Source organism: Sus scrofa, chromosome 1 (genome assembly GCF_000003025.6).
Source record: "Sus scrofa isolate TJ Tabasco breed Duroc chromosome 1, Sscrofa11.1, whole genome shotgun sequence".
NCBI classification, from domain to species: Eukaryota; Metazoa; Chordata; class Mammalia; order Artiodactyla; family Suidae; genus Sus; species Sus scrofa.
This window is the reverse complement of record NC_010443.5, coordinates 69,002,111-69,027,777: the sequence shown is the minus strand read 5'-3', so window position 1 is coordinate 69,027,777 and position 25,667 is coordinate 69,002,111. Positions and strand designations below refer to the sequence as shown.

Below are 25,667 nucleotides of genomic sequence, written 5' to 3'. Positions count from 1 at the left end.
GACAGATTCTTTTGCATGTAGCTGTTCAGTATCCCCAATAATTTATTGAAGAAACTGTCTTTTCTCCATTGTATATTCTTGCTTTCTTTGTCATAGATTGGCTATTTGAGATCTTGGTGGTTCCATACAGATTTTAAGATTGTTTGTTCTCTTTCTGTAAAAAATGCAATGGATATTTTGATAGTGATAACATTTAAACTATAGATTGCTTTGGGTAATATGGACGTTTTAACAATATTGATTCTTCTAATCCACAAATGTGGCATATCTTTACATTTATTTATGTTATCTTTGGAAGTTTTCATCAGTATTTTAAAGTTTTTATAGTACAGGTCTTTAACTTCCTTGGTTAAATTTATTCCTATATATTTTATTCTTTTAGATACAATTGTAAGTGGGATTGTCCATTCCTCTTTCTAATAGTTTTTATTAGTGTCTGTAAATGTAATAGTGAACCATCCATTGCATGATTGTTTACAAATAGTATATTCTTTTATTGGATTGAACCCTTTATCATTATGTAATGTCCTTCTTTGTTTCTTATCACAGTCTTTGTTTTAAAGTTTATTTAGGGGAGTTCCCATTGTGGCTCAATAGGTTAAGAACCCAATTTTGTATCTGTGAGGATGCATGTTTGATCCCCGGCACACTCAGTGGGTTAAGAATCCAGCATTGCTATAAGGTGTGGCATGTAGGTCACATATGTGGCTCAGATCCAGTGTTCCCATGACTGTGGTGTAGGCCCCACCTGCAGCTCCAATTTGACCCATCATCCAGGAACTTCCATATGCTGCAGGTGCAGCCATAAAAAGAAAAGATAAATAATTCTATTTTGTGTGAAATAGCTTTCGCTACCCCAGTTTTCATTTCCATCTGCATAGCATATCTTTTTCCTTTTCTTCACTGTCATTCTATGAGTGTCTTTAGTTTTGAAGTGAGTCCCTTGTAGACAGAGACTCTTTCTTCTTTCTTTCTTTCTTTCTTTTTTTTTTTTTTTCTTTTTGCTTTTTAGGGCTGCACTTGCGGCATATGGAAGTTTCCAGACTAAGGGTCAAATTGGAGCTGGGGAACTATACCTGCTGGCCTACCAGCAGCCACGTCCATGTGGTATCTGAGCCTCATCTGCAACCTACACCACAGCTCACGGGATACTTAACCCACTGAGTAAGGCCAAGTGTCAAACCTACATCCTCATTGATCCTAGATGGGTTCGTTACAATTAGCCTGGGAGCCTCTATATGCCTCAAATCAATTTCAATAGTAACAACAAAGATCACTGATTAAAGATCACCAAAACAAATATAATAATAATAATAAAGTTTGAAATATTGTGAGAACTACCAAAATGTGACACAGAGACAGGAAGTGAGAAAATATTATTGAAATTGGTGCTAATAGGCCTGCTTGACACAGGGTTGCCACAAATCTTCAATCCGTAAAAAGTACAATATCTGTGAAGCACAATGAAGCAAGGCATGTGAGGTGTTTATGTGAAATATGTATATGTTTTGTCCATTTAATCAGGTTTTTTCCACATATTTTAAGAATAGAATTTGACTTTCTTTCTTTACAGGTTTTAAATGAGGCCAAAGTTAGAAAAGCAAACATCTCATTTTCAAGTCTTAACTATTACTTCACTTTGGACACATTTTCGTATATAATTTAGGAATAGATTTACTTTTATGGGAAAAAAATGCAATCTTTTTCTTATAATAGGTAAATTTAATGAAATTAGAATTCTGTTATAATTACACTATTTATATTATATACACTAGTGTTCCTTTTAATTTTGTACTTTTAAAATATTTCACTATTTGATGCATTTCCTCTTCTTTTTTTTTTTCTTTTTAGTGCCACACCTGTGGTATATGGAAGTTCCCAGGCTACAGGTCTAATTGGAACTGCAGCTGCCAGCCTGTGCCACAGACACAGCAATGCCAGATCCAAGCCATGTCTGCAACTTACACCACAACTCATGGCAATGCCAGATCCTTAACCCACTGAGCCAGGCCAGGGATCGAACCATCTCCTCATGGATACTAGTCAGGTTCATTACTGCTGAGCCACAACAGGAATTCTGTTCCCTTTCTTTTTTTCTCTTGTACCTGTATATTTTGCTACCTAGCAAGGTTCGCATTTTCATCACAATAATTATTTTTGCAATTGTAAGTTACACAGTAACCTTAATTACCTAATTTTGGGCAATATCAAAAAATTTCCCACCCTGACCAGTTATGGCATTAATAAATCTTTTCTCCTGTTCCACTTTGTCTTCAATATTTTATTTTATTAATTTTTATTTTTTTAATCTTAAATATATTGATACATACATTTTCAGTCTTAAATGATATTCTTTGACTTTCAGCTGTAAAGGACAAATAATTGAGCATATCCAGCTTAATTCTAATCTTCATTTATCTAGCTCTCAATTTTTAAATATCTTTTATTTCTACATATTCAGAGAATATGACACATATTCTTTTGTTGATCCATAGTATATTGAGAAAGGTTTATTTTAACAATATTCTGTTAATTCCAATATATTAAAATTAATATTCTATTGTCTTCATGTATAAGCTATATTTATATAAAATCCCTTGGTTATGCTCCACTTCCTAACAATTGGGTAGGTGCTGCTCCAGCATCATCTACTACTAAATATTTCCACTGTGTTTCTCCTTAGGAATTACTTGATCTTTTGTTGGCACATATCCCAAAAGAGTCTTTATCTACATGAAAGTTCAACGACTTTGCTATAGCCAAAGTTAATTTGGGGCCAGTTTTCTTTTGGATTTGGTATATGTTTCAATATGTATTGGCAGGATTTATTTTAAATATACTATCCTGTATTTTTTTCCTTCTAGGACTTAAAAGTATTTTATATCACCTTTGATATTCATCATTTAACATTTATCATTTTCAGCTCTTTATTTGCCTTTCCTTGTGCTTATTTGCTTCATTTCTAACTGCTAGTAACTCATTATTGTTATTATTAATCAGTAGTGATTGAGGTTTTTGGTTCTTCTTCTAGTTTTACCTCTAGTGCTGTGACAGCATGTGTTCTTTTAGCATCTATCTTTACCTCATCCTACTTATGTCTCACCTTTTCTTACTACCCTGCTATCAGTTTTCTGAGGTCTTGCATCTATTTTTGTTCTCCTACTTCACAGAGATGATTACTTGATTAAGTGTTCTGTTTCTTGCTTTTGTTTTTAGAGTTTTGTGTCAATTTTTTCATCTGCTTCATGAAAATAGTTTCCTAGAACATATTCTCCCTCTGCCATGTGAAATTGGGTTCTTTGATTCTTCTTCTTTTATTTTTCTTTTACTGTTGAATTTGATATAGATTTTGTACCTCTGGGAACCACACTTCTTTGAGGGAGTCTCATGCCTTCTCCACTACTCACTTTAGTCTGCATTTACTATTTTCACTGTTGAAACCTATGGAAAAAAATTAAGCTTGCTGCTTCAGGTTGTGTCTGCCTACTTTGGCAAATATAATTTATAGTTTTGCTGGATATTTCTGAATCTAAAGCAAAGTACCTCTGTCCCTTGATACTTTGCTAAGTTTACTTCCACAAGAACACTGCTCAGTGTTTTGCATTACCTTTTGTAAGCTTTTAACTTACATCAAAGTTTACATTTTAACTATTTCCTTATTTCACTGATCATGGAGTAAAGATTTTTCTTTGTTATATTTTTGGGTAACTGGGTTTATTTCCAAGAATATAAGTGTGAAATTTTCACTTTCTGGTATTATCTCTAACTGAAAGCTTATTATGCATCATTTTAACATTTTTCTTGATATAAAGTAAAATTAAGTCCCTTTTCATTAGAAAACTATGATTTAACTATGTGTAAATTAAGATACAAATACAATAAAAATGAATAATTTTGAAAAAGCATTAATTTTTTTATCAAAATATATAACTATAATTGTTCATGTTGAATTTTATTCTAAAGGAAAATGAAATTGAAATTTTAAATTAAGAAATGGATTTTGTGTTACCTGGTTGGATGAGTGAAGTAGTGAAAATAGCCATTAATATTTTCAGTAAAACAAAAAAATATAACTATACTGTAGGACTCTCCCAGCCACTCCATTTTATACTATTTAAGAACAAATGTTCAGAGACAAGCTAAAACTTTCTTCCCAGAAGATGTAATATTAACCAAGTGAAATTAGTTCACAATGACCAGGTGACAGAACAAAGGAGTATATTCATATTAATACGTGAACAGCTAGGTTCACACTAGTTGTTATTGTCCTAGTAATAACAGAGGATCTAAAATATGACTAGACCTACATCATGAACAGCCTCAATAAAAAGTGGAAAGTGGAAAATAGCAAGCTCCAGGCTAGCATTTGAATATGAGCACTGCTCCCTGGAAGGACAGGTAGGCTTTGGTATAGTCCCAAGAAAGAGATTGTGAATATTGTTATTCATAATTAAATAAGATAATGTAAATGAAAACTATAATGTTTATCACATATTCAAATAAATTCCAGAAAAGTAACGATATAGCAATTACTCTTAATACTTTCTTTCATATGCTTTTTTTCCCCACTATTAATGGCTAATCCTTTTTCACTTGTGAGATTTTTTGTTAAGATAGCTTAACAGAAAAGAATAACAAAATGTGACTTAACTTGAATCTGCCTCACTCATTTCAACTAACAATATTTAATATTTTAACTAATAATAGAGACTGATTATTTTTGACATGCGTAATAATCACAACACATAGGTATGTTTGTACATTGTGGGGAAAATATGTAATGTTCTATTAAAATCTGGGTATCAGAATATCAATTTTGAATAGTTAAGCAGAGTCCTCTTTGTCCAAATAGCTATCTCTGTTAATACATATAATAATTATTAATATGAATACATATTCGTTAATAATTTTGAAACCCATACTGATTTTAATTTTGTTCTAATATTATATGTACATTTTATAAATATAACATTTAATCTAAATAATATTTACTTGCTTATGCATACATATTGTGAATAATATTCTATACACACACATACACATCATGAGTAACTGACTTAAGTTTGGATAATACTGTGAGATCTCATTTATTTTCTATTTTATAACTTTTGAAAACCCTAATTTATTACTGAAATAGTTTTTTTCTTTTTGATAAAGTCTGTTTTTATTTTACAGATCTCTTCTGTATGTTTTATTCTTATTCTACATCCTATGTCAGAGACCTTATTTGTATAGAGGGATGACCCTGGCTGATCCTAAACTAATATTGCTTATCAACGTGCTAGGATCTACTTGCATGACTGATTTACATATGATGAAGAAATCTTAGAGGAAAACATTTAACACAAGTATAGCTAGCATAAAAAATAAGAAAAAATATGCAGAGTATCCTGTCAGAACCCTATGACTTTCCAGTTTTATGGAGGGAAAATTTTAACATATGTCTTGCTGAACACAGGGTGGCCCCATGTTGTGAGTACTGATGGAAATATTATTTTAAATTATTTAAATATTTTGCAGGTTAGTCCTGAGAGGTGGCACTGTAGATAGCATTACTCCTTTACAGAGAAGAAATGATAGAACCTCTGAAGGAGATGGTTTAAGATGGTGTAGGAAGAAGCCTGAACTTAACTCCTCCCACAGACACAGCAAACATATAACTACATATGTATCAATTTCCTCTGAAAAGAACTTGAGAACTAGCTGAACACCTGTTCCCACCACAAAAAAATAAAAAGAACATCGAGACATGTAGGAGAGGCAAAGAAATGTTCTTGCCCAAAACAATGTCCATGGCATGGTACATGTGTTAGTGAAGGATCTCAATGGATGGGTGCTTCTTCTCACATCAGGCATCCCAGCCCCTCAGATCTACATCAAAGAGATGAGCTCCCCAAACATCTAGCATAGAAAACCAACAGAGCTGATGTCCAAGGGTCCCAAACTGCCTTGGGAAATTGAGACTCCCCTCTCAAAGGGCTCAGTCCCCTCTGGGATGCAGAAAAATAACAGTAGTTTAAAAATCACTGAGACAATATATGAAGGAGAGTCATTTGCGAATCTAAATGTAATTGATTTGTATGAATTGTTCAAGTCTATGACATTATATGTTATACTATTGTATAAACAAAGAAATGAAACACAAAACAAAATTTATTCCTGTGGTGATGTTAGGCTGGTAAACATTTGTGGATATGTTTAATTGCTTAAGGTCCTGGTGGCTGCAAAGATTTTCAATGCATTGTGTTTTTTAATCCAAGCATATTATTACATGTACACTTATAGTGACAGACATTATAAGAGAGTCATTCTAAGAAGTTAGATTGTAAAAAATAAAAAGATTATTGCTTTTAATATAAAATTTAACCTGTATTTTTACATTATATGTGTGCATGCTTGTGAACATCATGTTCAACATATATTGAAAAAAGTTTGGGAAGCTATACATCAAACTTTGCCAGGGTAATATCTTGAGATGTTAGAATAAACACTGGAGGATCAATGATGGAGGACTTTGTGTATTATGATTATTGTACATACTGTTTAAACTATGTTTACAATGATAGTTTCCTTTAATTTAAAATTATTCATTTAAAGCTGCAAAATTTAAATAAAAAGTATAAATCTAACTAAGAAAACTTTCATTTATCCTATCCCCAAATAAAAGCCAATTATTTCTTAATTTTAAATGGACAACTCAATATGTAGAAATGTCCTTTTAAATGTTTCTAGTTGATATGTAAGTTCGAAATGATGTCTAGAGATCATAATAGGTAGACATTTATTTTATTATTCATTTTTCCTTTATCTTAGAGGAAACTTACGGGAACTTAATAAACCTTTGTGTAATATTTATGTAGCATGAAGACTGGCCATTTTCTACTAGAAAATTTTATTACTATTCAGAGTTCTAGTCACGTTCTGTAGTGTATCAGATTTCTGTATGACTCAGATATCTATTTAATAGAACTTCCCTTTAAAAAATATCTTCTCAATCCTCTCTGACATGCAAATGCTACACAGTGCTACTTCATGGTTGTAGCCAATTCAAGGGTATAGTCCTTACTCTAGTCCTCACAGCCCTTATAAACTAACAGTGTATTTTCTTGTGTGTATGTTTATTTTATTTCACTCTACTTTATCCACTGTGTTCTTTCCTTCCATTATTAAAAAAAAAAAAACCTAGTTCAGTAAGAATATCTTAATTACAGAGAGTTAATTTAATTCTCAACTCAGGTATTAGAAGATACATCTTAAGTTATATGTAACATCTATCCTCACATATTTTTATCTCATTATTATGTGTCTGGGTTTAGTACTTTCATTTCTTAACTGCTTACTTTATTCTCAGTATTGCTTATATGACCAGTATATGCATACAAAAAACACATGCAATACAGTTTTTAAAAAATAGTATTTAATTAACTCTTCAAATTTACTCCTCCAAATTTTCACATTTAATAAGTGAGGAAAAAGACTATGAGTTGTTTTGTATTTTGATATTAATAATTTAAAGCATAAGTACTTCATAAGAAATAAAGATTTGGCCTGTAGTCTGCCAAGGTCAAAGTCATTGTTTCTATCTCAGATTGTGCGCAGATAACTTGGAATCACATGTTCTTAAAAGATAAGGAAGAAAAAATAAATATTTTGGAAGATTTGAAAGTACATGTAATCTTTAATAATTTAGAAGACAAATAAATGAGTTAAACTATACCTCTAAAATTTGTAGATTAGTCATAGTTTCTTTGAATTTGTTCCAATATATTGCTAGTATAACTTTCAAAATTTTACAAAAAAATTCCAAATGTTTGCTGAAAATGACACTGTATTCTAAAGACAGAAAATATTGCTTTGGATCGCTATTGAAAAATTATTTTGTCACTCATGGGCAATCTGGAGCAAAGCTAACTAATTATGTAGGCACAATGGACTTTAAAAAAAAAAAAGCAAACAGATACCAGATGGAAATAAAAGGGCAATTATCAATAACACAGCAAGAAAGAATTACCCACATCAATTAAATCTACCAAACCAGTAGGAATTAAAATAAGTAAGTTAATTTGCATCCATCTTCTACTCCCAGATTTATTTAAAAAAAAAAGATAGATAAAATATTCGTCTATCTATCAGTAGGTTTCTTGCAATACTCAAGATGGACATTCCATTTAAACCTATTGACCAGCAAAAAAGTTTCTCAGATTAAAAAATGAGGTCCCAATTTTTGTCTACTGATTTTATTATTATTACGGGTAAAAAGCTACATGGTAGAAAGTTTTTATTGTCACCGAATGATAAAGATCCACATACTCAATACACTCTTGAGAATCTACTGCTACGTCTATAATACCACTTCCCAGAAACCATATTTTCTCTCACTTAATGTCCACCTACTGCTATTTTCATAGTCGTTATAACAGAAGTAAAGGTTAAAAAAGACTAAATACTGTATCAGAATGGTAATTGTCTGGGAGCCAAAGAAAAGCCATTTTGAAAGAAACTATTTGGTATCACACGATTAAATCCTGATGCATTCATTATTTTAGACTTTGTAGACTTTGTTCTTTTTAGATGTGTTAATAGTTTCTCATCATCTCTAGAAAATTTTGCAGAAAAAGATTCAGTCTAGAAAGTGACTTCACTTTCACATTGATTGCCCTTGATTTTCTGGTTTATTTTCTGCTCATTTTCATAGGACTGTTTTCTTCATAGAAGTGTATTTAAACTAGTCGACCAAAACAAGTTGAGCTGGAAAGAATATGAATTTGTTCCAATATATTGCTAATATAACTGAATGACCTTGTGCCAGGCTGGCTTGGCTTAATACGTGGTCATTAACTACATAGTTTTTTATTGACAGTTCAAAAATTATTACATGGGAAAGTAGTTTCGTTTCTTTGGCCATCTGTTTAGCATGATATTTCTGTAAAGCCAAAGTATCTTTATTTTTCTTTGGAAACAAAAATGTGTAATATAGACAACAGACATTGAACATAATGAGGTCATTGTCTTAACTCCAGTCTAAAGTTTAGAACATGTTAAAAGGTGGATTGTATAGGGCGAGGTAACCTGGCTCAACATTTTAAAAATGCAGTTGTTCCTAACTTACTTTGTTTGCCATTAGGATGAAGTAGTTTTATCGAAATCCTCTGTTATTGTGACATAGTACATATTAGTGTAGTTTTGCCGCTGTAAACTGAGTCTAGGTGAAATGTTCATTAAGGGCTATCACTGAAATATAGAAAAGGGATTTTTAAAGTTACACAATGGTTTATAAGGTTTTCGTTTTGTTTTATTTTTTCTTTCTTTTTTCTTTTTCTTTTCTTTTTTTTTTTTTTTTTTTTTTTTTTTTGCTAGGGTTGTTTATGTTTTTATCAAGCCTAAATTCTGGGATAAACCTTCCTGGATTAACTTTCCAGATGATTGTAGTGTGGACTTGCACATGGCAGTTACTACTCCTCCCTTAGAAAATATTTGTCTTGCCTGAACAAGAGAGTTCACAAAGTATATTTACAGACATTATCTCTTGATTCTTTCAACATATCTTTGAAATAAACATGTTGTTTTCACCTAAATTTACTAAAAAATTAAAGGCTGAGGCTCAAAAAAAAAATTAGAGAATTATCAAAATTTATTTAGCCTGAACATGAGAGATCTCAAATTAAGCCATGAGGCTTAAAACTAAAACACCATTAAATGCCTTCCTTTTAAAGATTTTTTAATGTTTACATGTATTTTAGAACAGAAAATAGGGCGTATTATCTTCATATTACTGTTTACTGACTACAAATACCACTATGTGAATGTTTATAATAGCTTGATTTCTAATCACCAAAAACTAAAAACAACCCAAAGATGTATCAATTGGTGAATGTGTTAACAAAGTATAGTAATTCTATGCAGTGAAAGACTACTCAACAATAAAAAAAGAACTATCAATAGACTCAATAAGATAGATGATTCTTAAATTCTAGCCAGACTCAAAAGTCAGGTGCAAAGTCTTCATAATAGATATTCTATTTTTATGACATTTTGGAAAAGGCAAAATTGCAGGGATAGAAAACAAATCATAATAATTCACAAGTTGGTATGAGATAACCAGATTGACTATATACGGGCAGAAGGAAAAGTTTTTTCTCTGATGTGCATATTCTAATTCTTTTATTGTTCTGGTTGGGTATGTGACTGTATACATTTGTTATGATTCATAAATCTTTTGATGAAAAGATGAATGTTTACTGTATTTAAATTATACTTCAATAAGTATTATTTTAAAACATATTTATAAGTTTTTGGAATAAAAATATAGACAGATTTCATAATTTTTCCATCTAAACTGAAGTTATATATAACAGTTTGTTCTAAAGAAATCACCCTCAGGCATATATACAGATATTATTAGCAGATTTTTATTTAGAAATCACTGTGGATTTAAAATATATTTTAATTCAAAGGTAGACGAGAGAAAGAAAATTAAAACTTGGCTGAGATCCGTCAGAGGGGACAGATGCAGTGGCAATGGAAATAGGAAAATCCTACAATTTCATGCAACAATACTCCTGAATAAAGCCAACGTCCTCAAGTAGTGATAGTCACTGAAAAGGTAAATAAGAAAAATCTGCCTCCTGGCAATAGTCTTTAATTAGGATAAAACTCCTGCCCTTCTCCACTCTAGTATCCAAAGCAAACCCCTGACCATAGCTAAAGCAGTTCTGGCCCAAAGTTTTACTACTCTTATTGACCAAGTACTGTCAATTCAAAAAATCAACACTGTCAAAGAAAAATTGAACCTGACAAGTTAAACAGCAAAGGAAGTCTTTAAGACTACAGCAAAATGGGAAAGAAAATACACTTACTGCCACAGGCAGGATTTTAGGCACTGGAATAAGCTAGTGTCAAAGTACTGGAAAATCATTAGGAAAATGCAAATCAAAAGCACAGTGAGATATCACTTCACACCTGTCAGAATGGCTGTCATCAAAAAGAACAAAAAACAGGTGTTGGTGAGGATGCAGAGAAAGGGAATCCTCTTGCACTGTTAGGGGAAATGTAGTTTGGTACAGTTTCTATGGAAATGGGATGGAGAAACATAAAAAAAAAAAAACAGAAATACCATATAATTATGCAATTCCACTCCTTGATATTTGTCCAAAGAAAATGAAAACACTAATTGGGAAAGATTCATGGACCCCTATGTTCGTTGAGGCATTATTTACAATCGACAAGGTATGGACGCAATCTAAATGTGTATTAAATAATGAACAGTGTAAAGTTATCTAAATAGAAGCCAAATATTAGAGAATAATGTTTGATATAGAGCCAAAATTAGCAATTTGGTGGGTGGGGAGATAGGAAACCTGGGGTGAGATTCAGTAGGAAAATTTGGTTTCTACTATAAATATATTTGGGTTTAAAAAGCGGGGAAAATATAATAAAATTTTAAGAGATATTGAAATGATAATTGCATGTATAGAGAGGCCCTAATAAAGCTTATATCTGACATATATGAGGCCCTAATAACATATATCTGACAAATATTTATTAGTATATATTTCAACAGCATTTATTTTCATACTCCAGAAGGAAAGGGGAAATAAATGAGTAAATGCAAAATTGAGGGATACTTTAGAGGTAAGTATTTTATCTGGGAATTCTGAAATAAATTTATACTATCATCATTATCAGCAATAAAAGCAAAAAATGCAATGATTAGTAGAAAAAAATATTCTAAATATCATATTGAAATTGTCAGTCTTATTTAAGTGTTTATGTAATTATTCCTTCTGAATTACAGTGTTTGAATATGAACTATTTCATGCTTTATGTGTAGAACATCTACTAAATGCAATAATAGTGCTCTACCATCACTGTAAGGCATACATATAAAATCTGGTTTCTTTTGGAGGGGGCTGCCCCCACAGCATATGGAATTTCCCTGGCCAGGGATCAAATCTAAGCCACAGCTGTGACCTACACCACAGCTGCAGCAACACTGAATCCTTAACCCACTGTACCACAGTGGGAACTCCTAAAATCTGATTTCTTGAAAGGTTTCAAAGAGGCACATTTCTTTTAAAAATAGAGATTGGACCATTTTGTTCTATTGTTCAAAATATATAATAGTCCTATATATTATATGTAATATAGGACCATCAGTGTGTCAATAAAAATAACAGGCATCCTAAAGTAAATATACATTCATCTTCCACATAACTCTAGTAAGCCATTACTGAAAAGCAGTAATTATGCCAAAAATGCTATCAGACTGTCTAGTTCTCATTTTTGTAAATGGGACAATTATGAATTTCATATTAGGCTAAAATCCCCAACTAATTTTCTAAAATATAATTAATCATAGTAAAGCATCTATGTAGCAGTTTATTATGTAAAATACTTAAACCTTTGTTTCCTGATCGCTAATTAAGATGGACTTTTAACCAACATTTGACTCACATGCTTTAATACATACATTTTGCACATTGTACTCTAAACATCATGCCATGTTATAGTATGGAAAATAACAAAGAAATTCATAAATGTGCTACAAAACAGAAAATCAAATATTTAAATTAAAATCAGTGCAAATTACTGTTACTTACCAAGTAAGTTGGAGGATAAATCTGCAGTAAGTTGAAAGAAGAGGGGAGAATAGAAGCAATTATTGTTTGCCATGGGTATGCAAGGTGGTGCTGTGATAAAGGGTTAATTTCAAAAAAAGCCTCAGACTCAGAGGAATTAATATCTATCTATTTTTGTTTTGATGCTGCTAGAAGGAAGGCTATGAAAAATCTTCAGGGAAGGTGGTATTCCATTTAGTATGAAAAGAAAATGGTTTTTTTGTACACCAGTGCTTATGTTTGAAAGTTTCTTACTTGACAAAAGATATCATATCCCTTTTAAAAAAAAGTCATAAAAACATATTACTTTCATACTCTTGATTGTTAATTGTATGCGGCAAAACATGACTGGGTCATGGGGTACCCAGATATTTGGTTAAACATTATTTCTGGGTGCACTTGTGAGGATATTTCCATATGAAATGAGCATTTGAATTGATAGACAAAGTAAATCAGGAAGGGAAAATTTACCTTCTCTGCCTGACTGGTATAGCTGGGACAGGTATCTTCTTACTCATTCCCTCAAACTAGGACTTACACCTTAGGTTCTCCTGGTTCTCACACCTTTGGGCTGGAATTATAATACCAACATTCCTGAGTCTTGAGCTTGCAGAGGACAAGCTGCCCTTCTGAGACACCCACAATTGCATGAGTCAATTCCTGATAATATCTTCGTGTGTATTGTATGTACATTCACCTATCCAATACACACACAAACACACACACATTAACATACATATACAACAATACCTTGTTTTATTGTTTTGCACATACTGTGTTTCTTGCAAATTGAAAGTCTGTGACAACCCTGTGTCTGCATCTGCACTGTTATTCTAAGAGCATTTGCACACTTCAAGTTTCTGTGTCATGTGGTAATTTTAAAAATATTTTTTCTTTTTTTTTTTTTTTTTTTTTGGCTTTTTAGGGTCTCACCTGTGGAACATGGAGTTCCCAGGCCAGGGGTTAAATTGGAGCTACAGCTGCCAGCCTAGGCCACAGCAACAGCAATGCGGGATCCAAGCTGCATCTCTGACCTACAGCACAGCTCATGGTAATGCCACATCCTTAACCCACTGAGCAAGGCCAGGGATTGAACCTGCATCTTCATGGATACTAGTCAGTCTTGTTATCACTTCCTCAAACTTTTTATTTTATTTCTTATGGTGATCTGTGATCAGCAATCTTTGCTGTTACTATTGCAATTGTTTGGGGGCAGCACAATGACCTGTGCCCCTATAAAACAGGAGACTTAGTTGATAAATTTTGTGTGTGTTCTGACTGCTCCATTCACTAAGCATTCTAGCAACTCTCTGCCTCTCCTCAAGCCTTCCTATTCTCTGTTATAACAATATTGAAATTAGGCCAGTTAATAACCTTAACTAAGTGTTCAAGCGAAAGGAAGAGTTGCACATCTCTCACTTTAAATCAAAACCTAGAAATGACTGAAGTTAGGGAAGAAGACATGTCTGAAGTGGAGATTGACCAAAGTTAGGCCTCTTATACCAAACAGCCAGATTGTTCATGGAAATGAAAAGCGCTTGAAAGAAATTAAAAGTACTACTCTAGTGAACACATAACTGATAAAGAAGTGAAACAAGGTTATTGCAGATATGGAGGAAGTTTGAGTGGTCTGGGTAGAAAATCAAATAAGCTACAAATTTCCTAAGCCAAAGCTTAATCCGGAGAAAAGTCCCAACTCTCTTCAATAACAGGAATGCTGAAAGACATGAGGATGCTGCAGAAGAAAATTTTGAAGCCAGCAGACATTGATTCTTGAGGTTTGAGGAAAGAAGCCTTCTCTATAACATGGTATAAGTATAAGGTGAAGCAGCCAGTGCTCATGCAGAAGCTGTGGTAAGTTATCCAGAAGATCTAGTTAAGATAATTAATGAAAGTAGCTACACTAAACAGTAAGTTTTCAGTGTAGATGAAATAGACTTCTTTTGAAAGAAGACGACATCTAAGACTTTCATAGCTCGAGGAGAGAAATTAATACCTGGTTTAAAAGATTAAAATGATAAGCTTACTCTTTTGTTAGGGGCTAATGAGCAGTTGATTTTAAATTTAAGCCACTGCTCATTTATCATTTTGAAAATCCTAAGGCCCTCAAAAGCTATACTAAATCAACTCTGCTAGTGCTCTACCAGTGGAACCACAAAGCCTGGATAACAGCACATCTCTTTACAATATGGTTTATGGAATATTTTAAGCCCACTGTTGAGATCACTGCTCAGAGAAAAAGATTTCTTTCAAAGTATTAGTTCTCATGGACAACATACCTTGTCACCCAAGAGCTCTGATGGAGATGAACAAGAGATTAATATTGTTTTCATGGCTGCTAACATGATATCCATTCTGCAGCCCATGTATCACATAGTGATTTCAAGTCTCGTTATTTAAGAAATATATTTCATAAGGCCACAGATGCCATAGATAATTATTCCTCTGATGGCTCAAGTAAATTGAAAACTTTATTGAAATAATTCACCATTGTAGATGCCATGAAGAGTGTGTGTGATTCATGGGAAGAGATCCAAATATCAACATTAACGGGATTTTGGAAGAAGTTGATACCAGCCCTCATGGATGGCTTTGAAGAGTTTAAGATTTCAGTGGCGGAATTAACTGCAGATATAGTGGAAATAGCAAAAGAATAGATTTAGGTGTGGAGCCTGAAGATGTGATTGAATTGCTGCCTTCTCATTATAAAGCTTGAATGGATGAGGAATTGCCTCTGATAGAGGTGCAAAGAGAGTGGGTTCTTGAGATGGTATCCACTCCTGGTGAAGATGCTGTGAAGATCGTTGAAATGACAATGGAGGATTTAGAATGTTACATATACTTAGTCTATAAAGCAGTGGCAGAATCTGAAAGGATTGTCTCTACTTTTGAAAGAAGTTCTATTGTGTATAAAATGCTGCCAAACAGCATGACATACCACAGAGAAATCATTCCTGAAAAGTCAACTGATACAGCAAACTTTATTATTGTCTTATTATAAGAAATTGCCATAGCCTCCCCACCATTCAGCAGCCACCACCCTGATCTGTCAGCACCTATCAACACTGAAGCAAGACCCTTCATCGGCAAAAAGAATATGACTCACTGAATGTTCAGATGATGGTTAGGAATTTTAGCAATGAGATATTATTAAAGAATATATATTGTTTTCTTTTAGACATAATGCTACTGTACACTAATAGGCTACAGTATAGTATAAACATAAGTTTTATATGCACTGGGAAGCCAATAATATATGTGGGATAGGTTTTATTGCAATATTCACTTTGATGAGGTGGTCTGGAACTAAGCCTGTGACATCTGGAGACATGCCTGAATACATCCATAGCTATTGCTTCTGTTTCTCTGGATAACCTTGACTAATACAGATTTTGCTACTGGGAGTGGGTATCACTGAGTCTATGTGGTCTGCTACTCTGTGGTGCCTGTCTTATCACTAGCCATATCCAAGAAGCATGTTTATTTGGTAGATATCTTTGCGGTCTTTTGAGTATCAACATCCATTTTTAAGTATGACTCGAGAATTGTCTTGGTCATCATTTTGTTTAAACTGCATAAAATAAGGTAAAATATATAAAATCTTTCCTATAACAGTGGTCAGAATCATCTCATTTTTTTTATTATTACATTTTTATGTGTTAATGACATGAAAATGTGAGTATGAAAAACCAAGAGCCTTTTTATCAGCAAAACTTATCTGCAGGCTACTATATAAGGACTTTTATTGATTATTGTTCTTTATTTAAATATGTACATTATTATTGTTTATATTGTACCTTTAGGGTCATTTCACTCAAACCAAGCCTGTAATTTAATCCTTAATATTTTTAATATGAATATAAATAATTACTAATAAATCACATAATCATAGGGTACATTTAATACCCTTACTATAAAAATTGGTTTATTATAAAAATTAAGAACCATTGTATTTTAAAAATTTGTCATTTTAGCAACAGTTAAATGTTACTTAAACTAGTTAAGACCATTATAGAATTTTTTATCTATGAAGTAAAAACACTAACTTTAGAAAGTGACTTGAATTTAGCATTTCCTTAGAAATTAATACTCCAAAATTATTATGTATATTTGTGTGGACTCTACTTTAAAAAATAAAAAGGGGAGTTCCCGTCATGGCTCAGGGGTCAATGAATCCAACTAGGAACCATGAGGTTGCAGGTTTGATCCCTGGCCTCGCTCAGTGGGTTGAGGATCCAGCATTGCCGTGAGCTGTGGTGTAGGTTGGATCTGACATTGCTGTGGTTCTGGTGTAGGTCAGCGGCTACAGCTCTAGTTAGACCCCTAGCCTGAGAACCCCCATGTGCCGCAGGAGCGGCCCTAGAAAGGGCAAATAAAAACGGATACTTCCTAAAAATTTCATCAATCAGAACCCCTTAGCAGAGGATGGTTTCACCCAGGTCACCCACGCGGGTGGTGGGCAGGCAAAGAAACTGCAAGCTGAGCAGCTGTCTGTGCTGGAGAAAAGAGGGGGCGTGGTCTGCATGGACACAGAAGAGGCCCATCTTCCCTCCCTTCTTTGGGGAGGGGTTCCTGGGTGGTCAAGAAGAAAGCAGGAAAATTCCAGTCCCAGGTAACAAGTCCACACAGTTAAAAGAGAATTGGATGAAGATATTTTTTCCTATTGTGGAGCATTTGGGACTTCAGATACACTTTAACGTGAAATTGAGGAACGTAGAAATCAGGAGTGGTAAAGAAACCAAGGATGTTAGTGTGCTGACAAAAGCAGTTGATTTTGTGAAAGCCTTTATTCTTGGATTTCAGGTGGCGGATGCACTTGCCCTCATTAGGTTGGATGACCTCTTCCTAGAAACTTTTGAAATTACAGATGTTAAGCCCTTGAAAGGAAACCACCTGTCCAGGGCAATAGGCAGAATTGCTGGCAAAGGAGGAAAAACCAAACTCATCATCTAGAATGTAACCCAGATATGAATAGTTTTGCTGATATGAAAGTTCACATCCAAACCTAAACGTCCATCAACAGATGATTGGATTAAGAAGATATGGTGTGTATATATATATGTGTGTGTGTACACACACACACACACACAAAATGGAATACTACTCAGCCATAAAAAAGAAAAAATATTGCCATTTGCAGCAACATGGATGGAACTAGAGACTCTCATACTAAGTGAAGTAAGTCAGAAAGAGAAAGACAAATACCATATGATATCACTTATATCTGGAATCTAATATATGGCACAAACAAACCTTCCCACAGAAAAGAAAATCATGGACATAGAAAACAGACTTGTGTCCCCAAGGGGAAGGGGGAGGGAGTAGGATGGATTGGGAATTTGGGGTTAATAGATGCAAACTATTGCCTTTGGAATGGATAAGCAAGAGATCCTGCTGTGTAGCATGAGGAACAATGTCTAGTCACTTATGATGGAGCATGATATTGTGAGAAAAAAGAATGTATGCATGTATGTATAACTGGGTCACCTTGCTGTACAGTAGAAAATTGATAGAACATTGTAAATCAGCTATAATGGAAAAAATAAAAATCATTATAAAAAAACTTTGTAAAAATTTGCAAATGATAAAACAATAGCACAACACCTGGCATAAAGTAGACACTCAGTAATAAAGTATGTCGAATGGGGAAAAAAAAGTTCACATCCTTTGTTCTTTCCAAGACATCAAGATGATGAGAGCTGCCATTTGCAACCTCATCCTAGGGAATCCTCCATCACAGTTTCATGGCAATATTCACGCTGTGGCTCGTAGAAAGGCAGACCAATTCTCATTTCAAATTATAGGATTTCATCTTTTCTTTGGACTCCAGAGGAAAAGGCTTTCTCCTCTACCAGGGGTCACCAGATACCACATGAAGAACTTTTCAGTCATGAATACCATTATTATACTTGTACATTAAGTATAATTTATCATTTCTTCCATTTTAAATCACATGTAGCAGGTTTGCATAGTTCATAATCCTCTCATTTGGATAGAAACATTTAAAAAACAGTTCTGTTTAAGTTTCTAAGATTTTTATTTATGAATTTATAACTTTTTATAATTTTTTATAAATTTATAAACTATTTTCCCTGTGAGGTGTAATTAAAAGAACACCAGAAGGGCCAGACAATGGAGGCAAAAGGAAACCAGCTGGCTGACCAAGCTGCCAAAGTGGTAGCCACACAGGAACCAGAGGTAAGTAAGGTTCTAATGATGCCTTTACTCCCAGCACAGCTTGTGATGTTAAATCCCAAATAGCATACCTGTTGTTGACAGACTTGCACCTTTTTCCAGGAAAACTTATATCCAGCTTGTTCTAGCAGGCCTAGTAAAGCCAGTGTCCCCTTCCAACGTTGGTTTCGCTGTTCAGCTGCCAGTAGGAGATCATCCACATACTGGAGGATCTGGCAATCAGTCTCCTCTGCCGGAAAGGCTGTTAAATCTGCAGCCAGAGCCTCTCCAAATAGGGTAGGGGAGTTTTTAAATCCTTGAGGGAGCCTATTCCAAGTCAATTGGGCTTTTCTCCCTGTATCTGTATCCTCCCACTGAAAAGCAAACAAGTTCCGGCTTTGAGGTGCTACTAGTAAACAAAAGAAGGCATCCTTTAAATCTAGGCAGGTGAACCAAGCTGCCTTTGCAGGCATTAAACTGAGCAAAGTGTACAGGTTGGGGACAGTGGGATGAAGATCACAACACCCTCATTAACAGCCTGCAGATCCTGTACCAGCTGGTAATCTTTTCCTCCCTCCTTCTTAACAGGGAGAATGGGAGTATTCCACGGAGACTGGCATTTGACCAGTATGCCTGCTTTTCTCTTTTGTCCTTTTAGGTACCACTTCCTCAGGATCACAGGAGAGTGAGTGCAGACATGCACTAACAGCCAAATAGGCCAGCCATCCCCTAGATATTGCTTAGGAGGCAACTCCCAACTTAGATCAAAAGGAAAGGTGTCACAGCAGGGGGGAAAAGAGGGAGAGTCTCCCCCAAAAAACTTAATGCATAGTTTCTGAACTGGTAAAGTCAAAATTCCGTAGCTTAACTTCTCAAAGAGTGCCCCTCCCAATTTCCATGGGCATAACTTTCTCTGACTCTTATATCCCTTTTCTAAGTGATGTACTCAGAGGTCCAGAAATAGAATCAGATTAAGTATCTCCAAACTAAGTCCCACCCCATGTGACCACCCTGTGTCAGTGTCGCAGACAAGACAAGGGAGGGTGCCCCCTTCTCAGAAGGTGGCCATTCAGATGTCTGCCAGATCACCCCCCTCTTGGGAGTTTAGGTGCCCCTAGGCTTATGGCTGGTCTGTATAAACCCCGGACCCGGATCAGACTCCACGGGGAGAGAAGGAGTCCCTCAGAGCATGACATACCCTTAAAGCTTTATGAGGTCACCACAGAGCTGCAGGTTAGGACCCACTCAGACTCCATATCCACTAGAGCCGTGGAGCCGCAAACTCAAACCTGAAGCGCAAGAGAATCATGTTGCACATTCACTCTCACACACACTCAGAGGTTATCACAGTTTCCCCCCCACACTCTCCAGGGGTTCCTGGCTACTGTTCAGGTCAAGCACAACTTCCAACCAGGAACAAGTAGTGCTCCAATCAGGCACAGCTTCCGATCGGGAGCCCAACAGGACTGGGAGTTCCAAACCACCATTCCAATCAGGCATAACTTCCAACCAGGAACAGGTAATGCTCTGATCATGTGCAGCTTCTGATCAGGAGCCCAGCAGGACTACTACTCCGGTCAGGCACAACTTCCAAATGGAAAGTCCACCTGTGACTCATACACCTTTCCCTCGGTGCACTCATCCCCCGTGGGTTGATCACACCTCTTCTTCTGCCCTTTGGGCAGGACCTGTCCCAGGTTCCTTACCTGGCTAATCCAAATTCCCCACCAGGTCTGTCTCATCAGTCCACCCGGCCTGAGGCTGCAGAGACCACCAGTCCTGAGTTCCCTGAAATCAAGGAGGTGCACCTATACTCAGCAGCAGCTGGCACCACTTCTGCAAGCTGCTGGCCAACGATGACAGTGGCTCAATGGGCCAGTCTCTCTGACGGAATCTCACTGGGGCCTCCAGAATTCCCAGAAATCACCTCAGGGGACACTCCAAGAAGATGGAGAACAGCTTTATTACGCCAGTGGGTCCATGGAAAACTTCCCAATCATGGACCCCTAACAAAAAGGGGGAGATACTTTTTTTTGTTTTTTGGGTTTTTTTTGTCTTTTTGTTGTTGTTGTTATTGTTGTTGTTGTTGCTATTTCTTGGGCCGTTTCAGCGGCATATGGAGGTTCCCAGGCTAGGGGTTGAATCGGAGCTGTAGCCACCGGCCTATGCCAGAGCCACAGCAACGCGGGATCCGAGCCGCGTCTGCAACCTACACCACAGCTCATGGCAACGCCGGATCGTTAAGCCACTGAGCAAGGGCAGGGACCGAACCCGCAACCTCATGGTTCCTAGTCGGATTCACTAACCACTGCGCCACGACGGGAACTCCGGGAGATACGTTTATAGTGCTTGCTTATGTGTCTAACATGCTACATTAATCTTTGGCTACATGTAGGATACAGAAAGATATGTAGCTATACAGAATGTCTTATATTGTTACTTTAATGATAACCTCAAGTACAATCTAGCTATTTTTGAATTTCTTTAGAACAATCGGGGCCCAGAGTTTCTCAAGTCCTAATGAAATGACTTTGTTTTTCTCAGAGCCCTCATATGAGTCACCTTAAGTTCACTAAGATGGATGGTGGCAGCAAAATGGCTTCACTCTTGTCAAGCTGCCTATTCCCTTTTCCACACCCTTACACTATAGCATCTTTCACTCTATTGTTATTCCTTGAATATATTCTTACTAAGCCTAGTATTCAAGTCTTTCCCCTTTGTGTGTTTGAGTTTTGGGATGGAAGGAAAGTCAAATACTTTACTTAGCAAAACATGAAATGATTTATTATTTTTAAATAGAAATTTCTAAGACTAAAGGAATTTACATACTAATAAAATAGTTATATCCTGCTAATGCTGATGCCACCAGTGTTACAGCAGATACCCAGCAGCCCTGCGCTGCAGCATATCAGCTCTGGTGACAGCCCCATGGCTGTAGTGTACCAGCTCTGGCCGCTTTGTGGCTGTAGTGGATCAGCTCTTTTACCCAGTGAGAAACCAAGCGAGCACTCGGAGAGCAGGAGAACTCAGGTTTATTACGCCAGCGGGCTCAGAGGAGATCGCTCTCCAGAGTCTGAGCCCGGAAGAAGGGTTTCACAAGGCTTTTATGGGCTACGTCTTCCAGGTCCAAGCTTGGCTAGTTGGACTGGAGTGATGTCAGGCAAGGTAGTAGATGCAGAAACAAATTTACAGAAGCAGATGCATGGGGGAGGACTGGTTGGGGCAGTTGGCTAGACTTTGCTTAGTCATCATGGCTGGGGTCTCTCCTTTCTACATTTTATTGGGACATTTCCTCCTACATTCCCCCCTCTTGATGCTTTTTCACATTCTTGGAGCAAGCATCAACCTTCCTGGTCTTCTTGGCCCAGAGGCTGATATAAGTGTGGCCAGGACATCACCACCGTTTGTAGCTTTATAGATTCTAGGTCTGAGGAGACAAACTTGACAAGACAGTTCAGGATACAGGGGCCAAATGTGAGGGCCATGAAGAGCATGAGGAGGGGCCCAGCCAAATGCATGAGCCATGCCACCCAACTCCAGTAGTTGCCCTAATTTAACCAGGAGTTATCTAATTCTTCCCTTCTCTTTGCTATGCGTTCTTTTATTTGTTGGGCCATGTTTCTGACTATTCCAGATCTGCTGGCATAAAGACAGCATTCTTCATCAGGCAAAGTCCCCCTTTTTCAGCAGTGAATAAGTCTAGTGCTCTCCTGTTTTGAAGGGCCACTTCTGCCAGAGAGTCTACCTAATCCTGTAAGGCTACTAGGGAAGGGGCTACTTGTTCCACGTCATCTGTGAATTCTTTAGATAATTAATGATAATAAGCAGTGGAGGATGCTAGTCCTCCCACTCCTGCTCCTATCCCCGCTGAAATTCCCAAACCAACTAAATAAGGGGATAATTTGCATTGCTGTCTTGTTCTGCCATGTGCCTCTATGGGCACCATAAGAGACTGATTCCCAGGGACAATATCTATTTGAGGAGTGACAAAGGCTAGAGTGCAGGTCCCTGTCCAATTAGCAGGGAGGCACTGGTAAGCATCTGTTAATCCTGTTCCATCCCATAGATCATCGTCCCAGTCTGTTGCCCCTGGAGTGAGCAGCAGGGTGAGTGTTAGCAGAACTATGATTCCCTTAATCCTTTCCACTGACCCATTATGAACAGGGATTCTTGTGTACTGACAGTCAGGAGATACATCACACAGATGAGTAGCTGGGCTCCCTGTCCCCATTCTGAAGGGGATACTGCATATAGCCCCACTCCAAATATGAGGGCTATGGCAATTTCAATTACTAATATTCCCCACCAGAGCATGAGTTCAGTTCAAGTTTGCATGGAGATCCTCTGGCCTCCAGTTGTACAAACCAACCAACTTCCAGCATGTGGCTGGGGCAGGGCTGTAGATTCCTCAAGTTTCTGCCGTGCGTAAACTGGCCAGCTTCTGGGTGTGAACAGAGCAGGACCTGCCATCCTCCGGTGCCAATTGTCTCTGGAACTTGATCCTGAGGGGGTTTCTCAGGGTGCCGGACAGCTTCCCAGGTGTCTGTGTCAGTGGAAGGAGCAGCCTTCTTTATTCTGGTGTGATGGATCCATGACATAATACCTGTAATCTTTATAGCAGTTGGGGTTGCTATGCGACCCTTAATTTACAAATGTTAACCAATAGCCACATCAAAGAATGTATCAAAGCCCATGTTCCTATACTGACTACCTGAGTTAATATTCTGCCTCAATCCCCCCCACAAGTTGGAGACTCTAACTGTGGGGAAAAGGGGCAACGACCGCTCTGACTTCTTCCTGCTGAAAAGGGGCATCGTTAGGGAAAGCAGTTAGGTCTCCACTCATGGGATGGTCAAGTGGGCTTTGATACATTGCTTTGGGTACCCCTTCTATCAACATTTGAAGGTTGATAGCTTTTAATCAGGATGTAATGAAGCAAGAAATACAGTTAATTATACAGGGTCTGAATAAAGGGATATGGTGAAGAAATATTTTCACCAGGAAGAGGAGGTCATCTGGTTCCACAGCGCAGCTCCAAAAGCTGGAGCTGGATAGGACCGCTCACAAATCTACTGTTGAAGATCTAGCAGGGAATTAGACACATTCTGTGAACAATGAGGAATACAACATTTACATTTTATAATAGCACAGGTAACTGTATTATTTTTCTGATTTCCCTGGCTGGTTATGAAATATTTGTATGCCTTGGTCAACATGTAATTGAAAGCCACCTTATGTCCTTGTGAGCAGTATGGTTTATGGCACCACATTACTTTTAAAGTTAACTTACTTCAATATATTCTAGACAGTCCCCACCATGCACAAAATTCTCTTCTCAGTGTCCACTTCCCATACACCTTGTATCACTTTCTGTACCCATATTAGTCTGTCCCTTATTTTCCAACCAGAGCAATCAGCTGAAGACAGACTTTCTTTTGCCTTAATAAAATGCAGTTCCATCCCTCATTCCTTCTATATTGAAAGCACACACATTCTACTTTTCTAAAGCAACCACAGACTGTCCTTTATAATTTCTAAAAACACATGTTTTTCTTATGGAGACCATTCAGGGTGGCACTGATCATATTGATTAATTATTCTAAATACCTTTAGTTTCTGTTTAGTAACTGATGTCTCAATGTCTCATTTGACTTCTGTTAAACCTAGGTATGACATTATACCTAATGTTGACAGCTGTAACATGTGTATATTAATTAGATCAGCAAACTTCAATTCTAATTTAAGATATTAATTTAATACTGAATATTTCCCAGTTTACTTGAACCTAAAATTAATTCTGGTCAGTTAGTTACCTTCCATATTTTGAGAATTTATATATGCAAAGCCTTAGTCAAGGAAATGCAGAATAAAGGCATCTTTTAAATATGATACAGTAACCCATGCTGCAGTTTCTGGAATTTGTGAAAGAAGAATGTAGAGATTGGGCACCACTGGATGTAATGAGACCAGTGTCTCATTTATTAGGTAGAGGTCTTGTACTAGGAACCAATCCCTGTTAAGTTTTTGCACTCCCAATATAGGAGTGTTACAAGGGCTGTTACATTTAATTAATAATCTGTTCTCTTATGCTTCCTATAATTGAGATAAGTCCCTGTCATGCCTTGGGTCTCAGAGGATACTGCTTTTGGCAAAGAAATATATTCCGGTCTTTAAGACTTATTTCCACCAGTTGAGTATTCTTTTCTCTTCCTATGTTTCCTCCTATGGCCCAGACTTCTGGGTCAGTATATACTTCCATCCAAGGCAGGTATAAACCTTGATTAGGCTCCATTGCCATGTGAATTGAGGTTTTAACTTCTTACAAAATATCTCTTTCTAAAAGAGGAGTTGGACTCTCTGGAACAATCAGAAAGGCATGAGAGAAGAAAATGGATTCCCAGTCACAACTCAAAGGTTGTGTAAGCAATTTTGTAACCAGCTTGCCAGAAATATAAATGTGGCAGATTCATGAGGGAGGGGCCCAGGATTGGAGAGGAGGACTGAAAAGTGGCTCCCATATTCAGGAGGAAGTCAATAGGCTGTCTTCCTACATTTAGAGTCACCCAGGGCTCCTGAGTGGTGATAAGGACAGGAGCCATTATGGAAATGTCCTGTCAGCCTTGATCCTGGGCCTGAGGGGTCAATCCCAGAGACCTTCATCTTCAGGGGCAGTCCCTCTTCCATTGATCTCCCCAACATATGGGGCACGGCCTAGGTGTTATGGTCTGAGTCTTGGGGCATTCCCATTAAAGGGTCCCTCTTCCCCACAGAGGAAACAGACTCTGGGCATAGGTCTCTGCCCTAGCCCTCTCACCTTTGAAACTCCCAGGTTGACTCCCTGTAGTGCCATAACTAGAGCCTCAGCCTTTTCTCTGT

The 25,667-nt window shown here is 36.6% G+C and overlaps 2 pseudogenes; both read left to right on the top strand.

Moving 5' to 3' along the window:
- Window positions 12,671-15,745, top strand: LOC110259427 (annotated as a pseudogene).
- LOC100152457 lies at window positions 15,874-18,537 on the top strand (annotated as a pseudogene).